General features: G+C 38.1%; 1 protein-coding gene across 2 annotated transcripts in view; it reads left to right on the plus strand.

Moving 5' to 3' along the window:
- Positions 1-964: 964 nt before the first annotated feature.
- CYSLTR1 (cysteinyl leukotriene receptor 1) overlaps positions 965-15,026 on the plus strand; it is a 103,117-nt gene continuing 89,055 nt past the window's right edge. For both annotated transcript variants that reach the window (XM_033200845.1, XM_033200846.1), the window contains exon 1: positions 965-1,478. The gene's annotated coding sequence lies outside the window, so the exon portion shown is untranslated. The remainder of the gene's footprint in view (positions 1,479-15,026) is intronic.

Raw genomic sequence — 15,026 nt, forward strand, 5'->3', positions numbered from 1 at the left:
TGGGGATCCAAACTCAGTTGAAGAAATACTAGTTTGAATGTCAGTTTAGTTACTAAAACTCCGTAGGAGAGGATTAGAAAGTCTAGTCTTGAATCCACATGTTATCATCCCTTCTAATGTGGTCGGAGAGCCTTTTCCTCCAACTATCACCATCACCACCACAATCCAGAACTCTGTAAAAGAGATAAAGATTCAAGGGACCTTAGAGCAATTGCCCCAGCTTGGTTGTGAGGTAATTCTTGTACCTAAAGATACAAAGTTTGAGTAAATGACTTTGTTCCTATGGCAGGTAGCAAGCCAGAAGGCTACTGCTGGGCTCATATTTTACAAGTACATAAAACTAGTTGTTAGTTATGGGGCATGTTTATAAAGTGTTAAAATCAACATATTTATGCCCATCTCCATATAGAATCTTCTTAATATAACTCAAGATAATTGATATAACAAATTCACATCAGGGTCTTATCAATTTGGTTTTTAACAACGAAGTGTTTACCCAGGCTTCAATCAGCACATACCAGACTGCTATGTCCCTATTCTCCAGAAGCCACACTGAGCACCCCAGAGCTCTAACACCTCAGAGCCTAGCCAAAGGCCAAGAACACTTGCCTGATCCCCCAAATTTCCAACACAGGACCACTGACAGCAAGCCCAGTCATTCCAGATCATCTTCAGTGAGACAAAAAAAGAAAAAAAACAGTTTTAATCCAATGGAGGCAATTTATTGTTATGAAGACTTCAGGAAACAAAACTCAAAAAGGAACCAGAAAGGAAAAGGCGTTTTAGAATGTGGATAGAGCCACATGTGTCATTAAGGAGAGAGAGTGAGAAACAGAGAGATGAAATTTACGTTGCTTAAGATCAAGTTTCACATAATGCCAGTTATATTAGCATATACTGGCATGATTATCTTTCCCCACCTACAAATAGTCTAATGACCTCACAGTCATAGAAATCAGAGAGAACTAAGCTGAAGAGAGAACACTCCCCCCTGCTTCCCATCTTAGAGCAGCTCAATAATTCCTGAGAATTCTATTCCTGAAAGTAGGAAGAAAAGCTTATTTATACATACACGCAGCCTGCAAGTCTCCAGTTTCTATTCTTCCTTCCTCTCCGACTCTTCCCCTCCCCCACTTTGCACCAGAGAAGTCAGACTCCGGGAGTGCTTTAACAGTTTGAAGGCTAATCTGAAAGAGGAAGAAGAATCTGTATATCTGTATATATTGGCTAGCAAATGTGCCCTGCCCTCTCTCCTCTTAAAAATAGCAGCAACCCATCTTTGCAAAGAAGCTTGCCTATAGAGCAGGCACTCTGTGAATGGACTGTGATTTTATGACCCTACAGAGTATCCAGATACTGTGCAGCTCACCAACAAGGATTAGTTGCAAGGACTGGTAGATCGAATTTACTGAAGACTTGGAGCTTGCTTCTGAGAACAAGCACAAAGGACAGTAAACTGTGGACCTTGAAGTTAGCAGGTAAGGAAACTCAGTATTCAGTACTAAGACCAGAACAGTATGTAGTAAAATGTTGCTGATGGTAAATTTTAGCAAATTCCCAGGAGTTTGGGGATAAGTTATCTGCCTTGCCTGCTTTAAGTTTGGGTGCTAGTATGAATTCTTTCTGCTATATTTCTTAGCCAGAGATCTGATTATATGATCAGTCTGTCAACAAACATTGCTCAGTGTTTCTGCTAGGGCTCGATGTGGCAATATACAGAGGAGACACACTCCACAAGCCTCTAGCGCCTTTGCAATTAGGCCAGAAATGTAAGATATGTTTTCAAATCCCATTTTGAGGGTTCAGTGGAGTTTCTCTAATGTAATGGTATTTTCCTTCAATATGGAAAATAAATATGTAGTGATTACTGAAGGTAAACCAGTGGAGAGTAAAATTTTCATAAGGTAGTTTCACATTTGTTATCCCACTCGAACCTTTCAACATCCTATAATTTAGACAAGGTAGGTGTTACTGTCCGTGTTTATGAATGAGAAAATAGACTCAGAGAGGCTAAAAAAAATTCTTGAAACACACCGTACAACTAGAAAGTAGCCAGTTCTGGCCAGAGACTGTAAAAATAAAGCTCTCTCAACTATAAATGAATAGAAGAAAATTGCATGATCTATTTAGTAACTTAGACACATCTGGCGTAAACTAAGTTTACACAGAGCCAAAAATTCATACATTTTAATAAAATCTTTAGCCAGGAACATTTTTCTACTTAGTGGCAAAAAAGCTGTTTTCAAGAGGAAACAAATGGGTTGGTGAGCTCCACCTACTGAATTCAGTGGCTCTGCTTTCCAGTATTCTGATTATTTTGAAACCTAGAGAGAAGCTATGATACCATATGTCTAACAAATGATTATTTTAAAAGAAACTGTAACTAAATCTAAACTAGACTGTACACTATTTTAAATACAAAAAAAATGTATTTTTACAATGCATTATAAAATACAAAGGACTGCATTACATTAAAATACATTAGGAAAATTTGTTCCTAGACAATTTTAACTTTATTGCAAGAAGTCTTAATCATTCAAAAATGTTTTCTGTTGTTGTTTTACTATTAATGGCTTAATTAGAACTAAAAGCTATCTGTTTTTACATCATAAACACCTCAAGTGCTATATTACATTCATCCATAAATAAATAAAATTATTTATTTTTAATAAAAATTGTTCCCCTGTTCCCCTAAGTATTGACTACACCAGCCAATCAGGGTTCCTTCTAATAAATAAGTTAGTTTGGGAGCCAGTAAGCACACAGATACTGGTAGGTTAAGAAAAGTTTGCAATTTGCTTTTAGACTTAGTCTAGCATGTTAGTGTATTCCTAACCCAGAATCATCAATTCTCATTTTCCACTACCTTCCCTTAATGAAATTTTGATGCATTTAGAAACTATTTATCTGTCATAAAAGCAAGATTCTTCTACGGTATAGAAAATTATAAATTTGTATTTTCAGTAAAATTGGCCAATAATAAAGGATAATAAAGGGAAGGTGCTGATTCTTTTTTTTTTTTTTTTGAGACGGAGTCTCGCTCTGTCGCCCAGGCTGGAGTGCAGTGGCCGGAGCTCAGCTCACTGCAAGCTCCGCCTCCCGGGTTCACGCCATTCTCCTGCCTCAGCCTCCCGAGTAGCTGGGACTACAGGCGCCCGCCACCTCGCCCGGCTAGTTTTTTGTATTTTTTAGTAGAGACGGAGTTTCACAGTGTTAGCCAGGATGGTCTCGATCTCCTGACCTCGTGATCCGCCCGTCTCGGCCTCCCAAAGTGCTGGGATTACAGGCTTGAGCCACCGCGCCCGGCCCAGGTGCTGATTCTTAAGGTACATACCCAACCTTGTGAATTCGATACTGTGAATGGTAACTATCATAATCTCCCAAATAACATTGCCCTGTATGGACCTCTACTTTGGTCCATTTTGTTGTTCTCATGTTCTTAACACCTAACAGTGGCTGCTCTAAACTATCTTGCTGCATGGATTTCAATGGGAGATAAACTGGGTAACTGGGATCACTGGGAGTTCACCCTAGCTTTGACGTGTAAACAGCTGGGTGTTCTCTGGCAAGTTAACGGCTATTAGTATTTCTTGGTTCCTTTGTGTATCTAATTCAGTAATGAGCTGATAGGAATATTTTCTAAATCTCTTAAAATCATAAATATAAAATCTGAAAGCAATTTGAAAACACAAACCACTATCAGAAGGATTTTGTTTAAATTCCATTCATTCCAGTAGGATAAAACACATAACAAAACTGATTGCATGGGGAGAGAGTAGAGCTAGATACTTTCTACTCCCTAGACTGTATTTCTAGGTCAGGGACATCACTCTAAGTCTCAACAACCTCATCCTACTCTTAGGACCTGTCAGTAGCATCAAACACTCTGGATTATAGTTGTCACTAGCCCTACAATACTTATGCACACCCTCAATGTGAACTCTAAAAGGAATAAAAATATTTAAGAGTAGTATTTAAGAAGTATTTCTGTGAAAGCACTATCCACTTTTTGTTGTTACTACTTTAACTAAGCCCATTGATTCTTAGGATTATATGCGAAGGATTAAAATAGTTTTTTGCACCAAGTTTTGAATGCAACACAATATCCCACTACTCTTTCATAAAACCACTTGTTCAATCACAGATTTGGTTATAATACAAATCATGTTTTTAAAATATGTATGTGTAGTTGTGTGTGTGCGTGTGCATGTGTGTGTGTGTGTGTGTGTGTGTGTGTGTCTAAAATAAAAAGACCTAAAGTCACTTTTATCTCTCACTCCAGTGTTATTTGCTGGACCTATGAACACCTATGTGGTATGATTTCAGGGTCAGTGAGAAAAGTTTTCCCAGTTCAATCAGATATGAACAACATGTTGAAAGATATATTTATATCAGTCAACCCTACAAAAGATAGATTAGTCAGTATGCCAATTTGTTGCTTTGCAGTGCAGAAATAAAACTGTTGACTGGGTGTAGTGGCTCACGCCTGTAATCCCAGCACTTTGGGAGGCTGAGGTGGGCGGATCACAAAGCCAAGAGATTGAGACCATCCTGGCCAATATGGTGAAACCCCATCTCTACTAAAAATACAAAAATTACCTGGGCGTGGTGGTGCCTGTCTGTAGTCCCAGCTACTCAGGAGGCTGAGGCAGGAGAATCGCTTGAACCCGGGTGGCAGAGGTTGCAGTGAGCCGAGATAGAGCCCCTGTACTGGAGCCTAGCGACAGAGTGAGACTCCGTCTAAAAAAACAAACAAACAAACAAACAAAACTGCTAAGAAGCCTGACAGAAAAGGCAATAAAGTCATTCCTTTATCTAATTTGATTAGATAAATCCAGACATCTTAGGTCCATTAATTCATGTTACAATCAAGGTGCTAAAACACCCTCAGATGACAATTACTTTTGCCTTTAATTAAGAATTATTTATGGATTAGTAGAAAAGGCCACCGTATAAATTCTTCTATACTGCTGCTTCATTCTGTCTCATCCCACTCCATCTCATCATGACATGACCTCTCCTTTCTTTGTGTCCCACAGTCCTTCTTCTAGACTGGGGGTGGGGGATACATAGGGAAGAAAAGAGAAAGAAAAATATTTTAAATTTGGGGGATAGAAAGAGGTCCTTATAGAAATAGAGGAAAAGAGACAGGAGAGTAAACATAAGCCCTTGGACATTTAACACATAGTTGATTTTCCTTTTGATGAATAAAATGTCATTATCTTATTTAGAGTGCTTTCAGAATCAATACAACCCAGACATTTGAGCTCCTACTTAAATGTAACTGATAGAAAAGAAACAGGAGTTCAGATCTAGACGTAGGGTCCTTGAGCTAAAGAAAAAATAGGAGACATTTGGACATTGTTTTATTTTTCATCAATCCCTTTTCCCTAAAAGGGAAAGAAAAATCCAGTTTTGAATAGCATTTCAAGATGTCTAAAGTATAAGATTTGTTAAGATTTCTCATAAATTTCACATTAACAGTGTTTGTTTCTAGAAATGGTTGTCTTTGTGTTGTCATGGATTCAACAAGCTAAGCGGAATTGAGCTAATAATAACAACACTCAAACATCTCAGATATGTCTTACATACTTATTCCAAAGTTCCTAGGAAATGTTCAGGCCTCAGAAGGTAATAAAGCTTCTTTTCATTCCAAATTGGTTACCATTTGTGGTTGATCTGAATTTGAATTCTTACTTAAGACAAAGGGCCTTAATAAAAAGCAATCTCATAGAGAACATTATTTGGCAAGAACCAGACATCTAAATGCCAAGATGATAGAAGCAGGCCTCAGAGTTAGCTAAGAGCAATGACCTCAGAACATCAGAGGATTCCAAGCTGCTAGGAATTAGCTAGAGAGTTATAGAGGTATTCCTGGAAAAAGGCCCTCTAGTTAGTGCTTTACAAGAAGTTCAAAAGTATGTATGTAAGTTGCAACACATTTCTATCACCCAAAGTAGGGGTGAAAGTATCCTGCACTATACACTGTCGCACACACTCATGCACTCCTCAAGATCTCTATTGCCTTTTGGTAACTTTCATTTCCCTTAAGGTCTGGTCTTATGCATCCTTTTAATCTGATTACACAGGATAAAGCATTTTTGGCACAGTACAATGGAAGGAGACACACTGTCACTAGTTCTGAATGCCACAGTCCAGGGTCCTTTTTGGTTTGACAGTGTCATATGTTTAGATTACAACTGTCTGACAACAGAATGGCCTGAATTGATGGGTTTGACGTTCTCCCCTTAAGGAGAATAAGAGACTACAGAAGAAACACCTGAGAACTGTCAGCAACGAAGTATCAGTCCCCCCATAGTTTTAAATACCAATGAGAATACATATCCTTGGAATGTATTCCCAAAAAGCATATCTCTGTGAGCAGCACATCCCTGGAAATACAAAGTAAGAAAGCTACTTATTGTAATGATAGGGCTAAAGTGATCACAGACAGAAGGGTCATTCTGCCCTCCTCCCCCAAATCCTTCACTACGACGGGAGAAAGTCACTGGGATGGATCATTAGTATAGCCTGATGGTTGTAGATTAAATCTCCATAGAGAATGAGTAGCTTTACTCTAGTCAATCAATAAACAATCAGTCAATAAACATCAATTACACATTTTAATATGTGCAAAGAGAGATATGACTGTGGGGTGGTGTGGTCAAAGTAGGTGAGCCTTATATGAATAAGAAGAGAATAATAAAATTTAAATTTTAAAGAGCTTTGTAATTTACAAAACACTCATATTTGTTGACTCTCCTATTCATTCAGATATTGATTCAACAAACATTAATGAGTGCCTACTGTATCAAAAGATTAATACAGCATTGTCCCTAACCTCCCTGAGCTCAGACTTACAGGATGGCACAACCAACTTTTTTTCATTTGACAGTAATAGGCTACATGGAGAGGAGGAAAGAGGGCACTGGGGAGTTGGTCAAATAAAAACAGGGCTCCACTGAGCTGCACCCTCTTAAAATATGTTTTCTACATCCTGCCACTGCTCAGCAGCAGAAGAGGAAGTATCAGTTTTAGGAAGCCTGAGTCCCAGCCTCCCCACTTCCTCTTCTGCTTTGGCCCTGTCTTCATCACCCCACTCCTGTTGGCAGTCCTCCAACACATACAGACTATCCGTTGCATGCTAGTATTTACTAGAAAGGTAAAGGAAATCTTGGCAGGCATATAACTTAATAGAATCATAAAAGTACATCCAGATACTGATTTAATCATATTGTCTCTGCTGTTGGTTCAATTCAAAAATACCCATCAGTCTCCTTCAAACCCTATAATCAAACATATCCTTGAGTCTTTGGATTTCCATTAGTCTCTGACCTATGGCACATTTGAACTCTCCTCCAGCCCCACCAGACCATTTATGCCTTTTTTTTTTTTTTTTTTTTTGAGACAGAGTTTCACTCTTGTTGCCCAAGCTGGAGTGTAATGGCGAAATCTCGGCTCACCGCAGCCTCCACCTCCTTGGTTCAAGAGATTCTCCTGCCTCAGCCTCCTGAGAAGCTGGGATTATAGGCATGTGCCACCATGCCTGGCTAATTTTGTATTTTTAGTAGAGACAGGGTTTCTCCATGTTGGTCAGGCTGGTCTCAAACTCCTGGCCTCAGGTGATTCACCCACCTTGGTCACCCAAAGTGCTGGGATTACAGGCATGAGCCACTGCTATGCCTTCTTTGTTTTAAGATGTTTGCCTCCCTTTCTGTCCAAATGTGTAGATTCAATCTGCTCCACCCTCTTTCCTTTCTTCTCTGGTGATTTGTAAAGTGTCCATCCGTGAGCCATGGTCCCCTGCACTCTGTGAATTTTCAGGTTTCTTTTAAATAGATTCTACCCTGCTCGATGTATCCACATTTTACTATCACTTTACATCATTATTTAGATTCTTGCATAACAGCACCTGTGCTTACACACACACAGACACACACACACACACACAGAGAGAGAGAGAGAGAGAGAGAGAGAAACATGCTCCTTCCTCTGATCCTAGACATCCACCCTGGAAAATTAGATACTCTATTACTCAACAGCTCTGAAAACCACACAGTTACTCTTCAAAGTTGCCCAATTCGGAGAGGAAAAGAGCAAAAAATGAATAAAGCAATTCACTGCCACTAATGAGCTACGAGCTTACTGTCTAAATGGGTGTGACAGGCATGTAAGCAAAAAGAGTAATTACAGCACTGTAATAATGAAAGAATAGAACTATGCACATGGGAGTATTCATAGAGAGTGATAACTTCAACCTAAATCTTGAAGTGTAAGTAGAAATTGCCAGGTTCACCTCTTGATTATTTAAGTGTGAAAGAGGATGCATAGATCACCGTCCAGTAGCTAAGGCATAATGAGATAAGGATGCTGAACTAAGTCATAAAAAAAGAAAGAAAGAAAGAAAGAAAGAGAAAGAAAGGAAAAGAAAGAAAGAAAGACAAGAAAGAAAGAAAGAAAGAAGAAGGAGGGAGGGAGGGAGGGAGGGAGGGAGGGAGGGAGGGAGGAAGGAAGGAAGGAAGGAAGGAAGGAAGGAAGGAGGAAGGAAGGAAGGAAGGAAGGAAGGGGGTCAGGAGGCATTGCAAAATAAGAATCAACAGGACTTGATGAGGGATAAAATAAGGATAGGGTGGAGTCAAAGATGACTGCCAGGTCCTATGCCTGGCTGACTGGAAGACTATTACTGTCATTGAAGAAACAGAAACATAAGATGGGGAAGTTAATGTTGAAGAGAAGGTTGTATTTGTCTGAAAATATGTTTGAAATTTTTTAAAAGACAAGATATCCAAGTAGAGCAATCTAATAAGCAGCTGAAAATGAGAGACTAAAGTTTAGGTAAGTCATTTGTGGCTGTAGTGGACAGAGATCTGAGTCATCTGCGTGAAAGTTTTCTTTTATTTTTAACTTCTTCTTAAGTTCAGGGGTACATGTGCAGGATGTGCAGGTTTGTTACATAGGTAAATATGTGTCATGGGGTTCGTTGTACAGATTATTTTGTCACCAATGTATTAAGCCTAATATCCCTTAGTTATTTTTCCTGATCCTCTCCCTCTTCCCACCCTCCTACCTCCAATAAGCCCCAGTGTGTGTTGTTCCCTTATATATGTCAATGAGTTCTCATCATTAGCTCCCACTTATAAGTGAGAACATGCGGTATTTGATTTTCTGTTCCTGCATTAGTTTGCTAAGGATAGTGGGCTCCAGTTCCATCCATGTCCCTACAAAGGATATAATCTCATTCCTTTTGTGGCTTCATAGTATTCTATGGTGTATATGTCACACATTTTCTTTATTAACTCTATCATTGATGGGCATTTAGGTTGATTCCACATCTTTGCTATAGTGAATAGTGTTGCAATGAACATATGCATGCATGTGTCTTTATAATAGAAAAATTTATATTCCTTCAGGTATATACCCAGTAATGGGGTTACTGGGTGAATGGTATTTCTGTCTCCAGGTCTTTAAATTTAATTTTAATAGTATTGGGGGAACAGGTGGTTTCTGGTTACATTGATAAGTTATTTGGTGACGATTTCTGACATTTCAGTGCTCCCATCACCCAAGCAGTGTACACGGTACCCAATGTGTAGTCTTTTCTCCCTCACTCCCTTCCACCCTTCCCTGAGTCCCCAAAGTCCATTATATCATTCTTATGTCTTTGCATCCTCATAGCTTAGCTCCCACATATAAGTGAGAATATTAAATGTTTGGTTTTTCATTCCTGAGCTAGTTCACTTAGAATAATGGTCTTCAACTCTATCCAGATTGATGCAAATGCCATAATTTCATTTATTTTTGGCTAAAGTAAGTAGTATTCCATGGTGTAGATACACATTTTTATACAGTCATTGATTGATGGGCATTTAGGCTGGTTCCATATTTTTGCACTTGGAGTTGTGCTGCGATAAACATGCATGTGCATGTGTCTTTTTCATATAATGACTTCTTTTCCTTTGGGTAGAAACCCAATAGTGGTACTGCTGGATCAAATGACAGTTCTACTTTTGGCTCTTTAAGTAATCTCCAACTGTTTTCCATAGTAGTTGTACTAGTTTACATTTCCTCCAGCAGCATAAAAGTGTTCCCTTTTCACCACACCCATGCCAACATCTATTATTTTTTATTTTTTTTATTAATTCTTGTAGGAGTAAGGTACTATTTCATTGTGGTTTTAATTTGCATTCCCGATAATTAGTGATGTTGAGTATTTTGTCATATGTTCATTGGTCATTTATATATCTTCTTTTGAGAATTGTCTGTACATGTCCCTTTTCACTTTGTGATGGATTATTTGTTTTTTTCTTGCTGATTTATTTGAGTTGTTGTAGACTCTGGATACTAGTTATTTGTCAGATGCATAGTTCACAAATATTTTCTCCCATTCTGTGGGTTGTCTGTTTACTCCACTAATATTTTCTTTTGCTGTGCAGAATTATTTTAGCTTAATTAGGTCTTATCTATTTATTTTTGTTTTTGTTGCATTTGCTTTTGGGTTCTTGGTCATGAAGTCTGCCTTAGCCATCATCTAGAATAATTTTTCCAATGTTATTTTCTAGAGTTTTTATGGTTTCAGGTCTTAGATTTAAGTCTTTGATCCATCTTCAGTTGATTTTTTGTGTAAAGTGAAAGACAAGGATCCAGTTTCATTCTCTACACGTGGCTTGCCATATTTCAGCACCATTTGCTGATAGGATTCCTTTCCCAGTTTATGTTTTTGTTTGCTTTGTTGAAGATCAGTTGAATGTAAATATTTGGCTTTATTTGGGGTTCTATTTCTGTTCCATTGGTCTACATGTTTATTTTTATGCCAGTACCATGCTGTTTTGGTAACTATAGTCTTGCAGTATTGTTTGAATTGGGCAATGTAATGCCTTCAGATTTCTCCTTTCTGTTTAGTCTGCTTTGCTATGCAGGTTCTTTTTTGGTTACATATAAATTTTTGGATTCTTTTTCTAGTTCTGTGAATAATGATTATGGTACTTTGACAGGAATTGTGTTATATCTGTAGATTGCTTTTGGCACTGTGGTCATTTTCACAATATTGATTCTACCCATCCATAAGCATGGGATGTGTTTCCATTTGTCTGTGTTATCTATGATTTCTCTCAGCAGTGTTTTGTATTTTTCCTTATAGAGATCCTTCACCTCCTTGGTTGGTAGATTTCTAAGTATTTAATTTTTGCTGCGTTGCAAAAGGATTGAGTTCTTGATTTGATTCTCATTTGGTCTTGTTGGTGAATAGCAGCACTGCTGATTTGTGTACATTGATTTTGTATCCTGAAACTTTACTGAATTCGTTTATCAGATCTAGGAATTTTTGGATGAGTCTTTAGGGTTTTCTAGGTATACAATAATATCATCAGTTAACGGCGACACTTTGACTTCCTCTTTACCAGTTTGGATGTCTTTTATTTCTTTCTCTTGTCTGATTGCTCCGTCTAGGATTTCTAGTACTCTGTTAAATAGAAGTGGTGAAAGTGGGCACCTTTCTTGTTCCAGTTCTCAGGGGGGATGCTTTCAAATCCTGCCCCTTCAGTATAATGTTGGCTGTGGTTTGTCATAGGTACTTTTATTAATCTTAAGGTATGTCCCTTCTATGCCAATTTTGCTAAGGGTTTTCATTCCTAAATGAATGCTGTATTTTGTCAAATGTTTTTTCTGCATGCATTGAGATAATTATATGATTTTTGTTTTTAATTCTGTTTATATATCACGTTTATTGATTTGTGTATGTTAAACCATCCCTGCATCCCTGATATGAACTCACTTGATCATGCTGTATTTTTTGTTCTTTTCGATATGCTGTGGATTCGGTTAGCTAGTATTTTGTTGAGGATTTTTGCATGTATTTTCATTAGGGATATTGTCTGTAGTTTTCTTTTCTTATTATGTCCTTTCCTGGTTTTGATAGTAGAATGATACTGGCTTCGTAGAATGATCTAGGGAGGACTTTCTCTTTCTCTATCTTTTAGAATCGTTTCAGCAGGATTGGTACCAATTCTCCTTGAAATTTCTGGTAGAATTCATCTGTGAATCCATCTGGTTCTGGACAATTTTTGTTAGCAATATTTTTATTACTGTTTCAATCTCCCTACTTGTTATTGGTCTGTTCAGAGTTTCTATTTCTTTCTGATGTAATCTAGGAGGGTTGCATATTTCCAGAAATGTATCTATATCCTCTAGATTTTCTAGTTTGTATGTATAAATGTGTTCACAGTAGACTTGAATGCTTTTTTTTTTTTTCTTTTTTTGCATTTTCTGTGGTATTGGTTAATATCTCCCATTCATTTTTAGTTAGTTTATTTGGATCTCTACTTTTCATGGTTAACTTGCTACGCTCTATTAAATTTTGTTTATCTTTGTGAAGAACCATCTTTTATTTAATTGATCTTTTGGGGTTTTTTGTTTCACTTTATTTAGTTCTGCCTATCTTTGTTATTTCTTTTCTTTTCTCTGGTGTTGGGTTTGGTTTGTTCTTGTTCTACTATTCCTTGATGTGTAATCTTAGATTGTCCTCTTGTGCTCTTCAATATTTTGATGTAGGCATTTAATGCCATAATCCTTTCCTCTAGCACTGCTTTTATCTGTATCTGCAAAGCTCTGATATAAGTTTGGCACTATATTCTGTTCAATAATTTTTTTTTTTTTTTATTATACTTTAGTTCTAGGGTACATGTGCATGACGTTTATCATGTATAACTCCCAATGCAATCCCTCCCTCCTCCCCCCTCCCCATGATAGGCCCCAGTGTGTGATGTTCCCCTTCCCGAGTCCAAGTGATCTCATTGTTCAGTTCCACCTATGAGTGAGAACATGCGGTGTTTGGTTTTCTCTTCTTGTGATAGTTTGCTAAGAATGATGGTTTCCAGCTGCATCCATGTCCCTACAAAGGACGCAAACTCATCCTTTTTTATGGCTGCATAGTATTCCATGGTGTATATGTGCCACATTTCTTAATCCAGTCTGTCACAGATGGACATTTGGGTTGATTCCAAGTCTTTGCTATTGTGAATAGTGCCGCAATAAACATACGTGTGCATGTGTCTTTTGTAGTAGAGTAATTTATAATCCTTTGGGTATATACCCAGTAGTGGGATGGCTGGGTCATATGGTACATCTAGTTCTAGATCCTTGAGGAATCGCCATACTGTTTTCCATAATGGTTGAACTAGTTTACAATCCCACCAACAGTGTAAAAGTGTTCCTATTTCTCCACATCCTCTCCAACACCTGTTGTTTCCTGACTTCTTAATGATTGCCATTCTAACTGGTGTGAGATGGTATCTCATTGTGGTTTTTGATTTGCATTTCTCTGATGGCGAGTGATGAGCATTTTTTCATGTGTCTGTTGGCTGTATGGATGTCTTCTTTTGAGAAATGTCTGTTCATATCCTTTCCCCACTTTTTGATGGGGTTGTTTGTTTTTTCTTGTATATTTGTTTGAGTTCTTTGTAGATTCTGGATATTAGCCCTTTGTCAGATGAGTAGGTTGCAAAAATTTTTTCTCCCATTCTGTAGGTTGCCTGTTCACTCTGATGGTAGTTTCTTTTGCTGTGCAAAAGCTCTTTAGTTTAATTAGATCCCATGTTGTCAATTTTGGCTTTTGCTGCCGTTGCTTTTGGTGTTTTAGACATGAAGTCCTTGCCCATGCCTATGTCCTGAATGGTACTACCTAGATTTTCTTCTAGGGTTTTTATGGTATTAGGTCTAACATTTAAGTCTCTAATCCATCTTGAATTAATTTTCGTATAAGGGGTAAGGAAAGGATCCAGTTTCAGCTTTCTACTTATGGCTAGCCAATTTTCCCAGCACCATTTATTAAATAGGGAATCCTTTCCCCATTTCTTGTTTCTCTCAGGTTTGTCAAAGATCAGATGGCTGTAGATGTGTGGTATTATTTCTGAGGACTCTGTTCTGTTCCATTGGTCTATATCTCTGTTGTGGTACCAGTACCATGCTGTTTTGGTTACTGTAGCCTTGTAGTATAGTTTGAAGTCAGGTAGCGTGACGCCTCCTCCAGCTTTGTCCTTTGACTTAGGATTGTCTTGGCAATGCGGGCTCTTTTTTGGTTCCATATGAACTTTAAAGCAGTTTTTTTTTCCAATTCTGTGAAGAAAGTCATTGGTAGCTTGATGGGGATGGCATTGAATCTATAAATAACCTTGGGCAGTATGGCCATTTTCACGATATTGATTCTTCCTATCCATGAGCATGGTATGTTCTTCCATTTGTTTGTGTCCTCTTTGATTTCACTGAGCAGTGGTTTGTAGTTCTCCTTGAAGAGGTCCTTTACATCCCTTGTAAGCTGGATTCCTAGGTATTTGATTCTCTTTGAAGCAATTGTGAATGGAAGTTCATTCCTGATTTGGCTCTCTGCTTGTCTGTTACTGGTGTATAAGAATGCTTGTGATTTTTGCACATTAATTTGTATCCTGAGACTTTGCTGAAGTTGCTTATCAGCTTAAGGAGATTTTGGGCTGAGACAATGGGGTTTTCTAAATATACAATCATGTCATCTGCAAACAGGGACAATTTGACTTCTTCTTTTCCTAACTGGATACCCTTGATTTCTTTCTCTTGCCTGATTGCCCTAGCCAGAACTTCCAACACTATGTTGAATAGGAGTGTGAGAGAGGGCATCCCTGTCTTGTGCCAGTTTTCAAAGGGAATTTTTCCAGTTTTTGCCCATTCAGTATGATATTAGCTGTGGGTTTGTCATAAATAGCTCTTATTATTTTGAGGTACGTTCCATCAATACCGAATTTATTGAGCGTTTTTAGCATAAGGCTGTTGAATTTGTCAAAGCCTTTTCTGCATCTATTGAGATAATCATGTGGTTCTTGTCTTTGGTTCTGTTTATATGCTGGATTACGTTTATTGATTTGCGAATGTTGAACCAGCCTTGCATCCCAGGGATGAAGCCCACTTGATCATGGTGGATAAGCTTTTTGATGTGCTGCTGAATCCGTTTGCCAGTATTTTATTGAGGATTTTTGCATCGATGTTCATCAGGGATATTGGTC

The sequence above is a fragment of the Trachypithecus francoisi genome, unplaced genomic scaffold, assembly GCF_009764315.1.
Source record: "Trachypithecus francoisi isolate TF-2019V2 unplaced genomic scaffold, Tfra_2.0 Lachesis_group6, whole genome shotgun sequence".
In the NCBI taxonomy this organism is placed as follows: Eukaryota; Metazoa; Chordata; class Mammalia; order Primates; family Cercopithecidae; genus Trachypithecus; species Trachypithecus francoisi.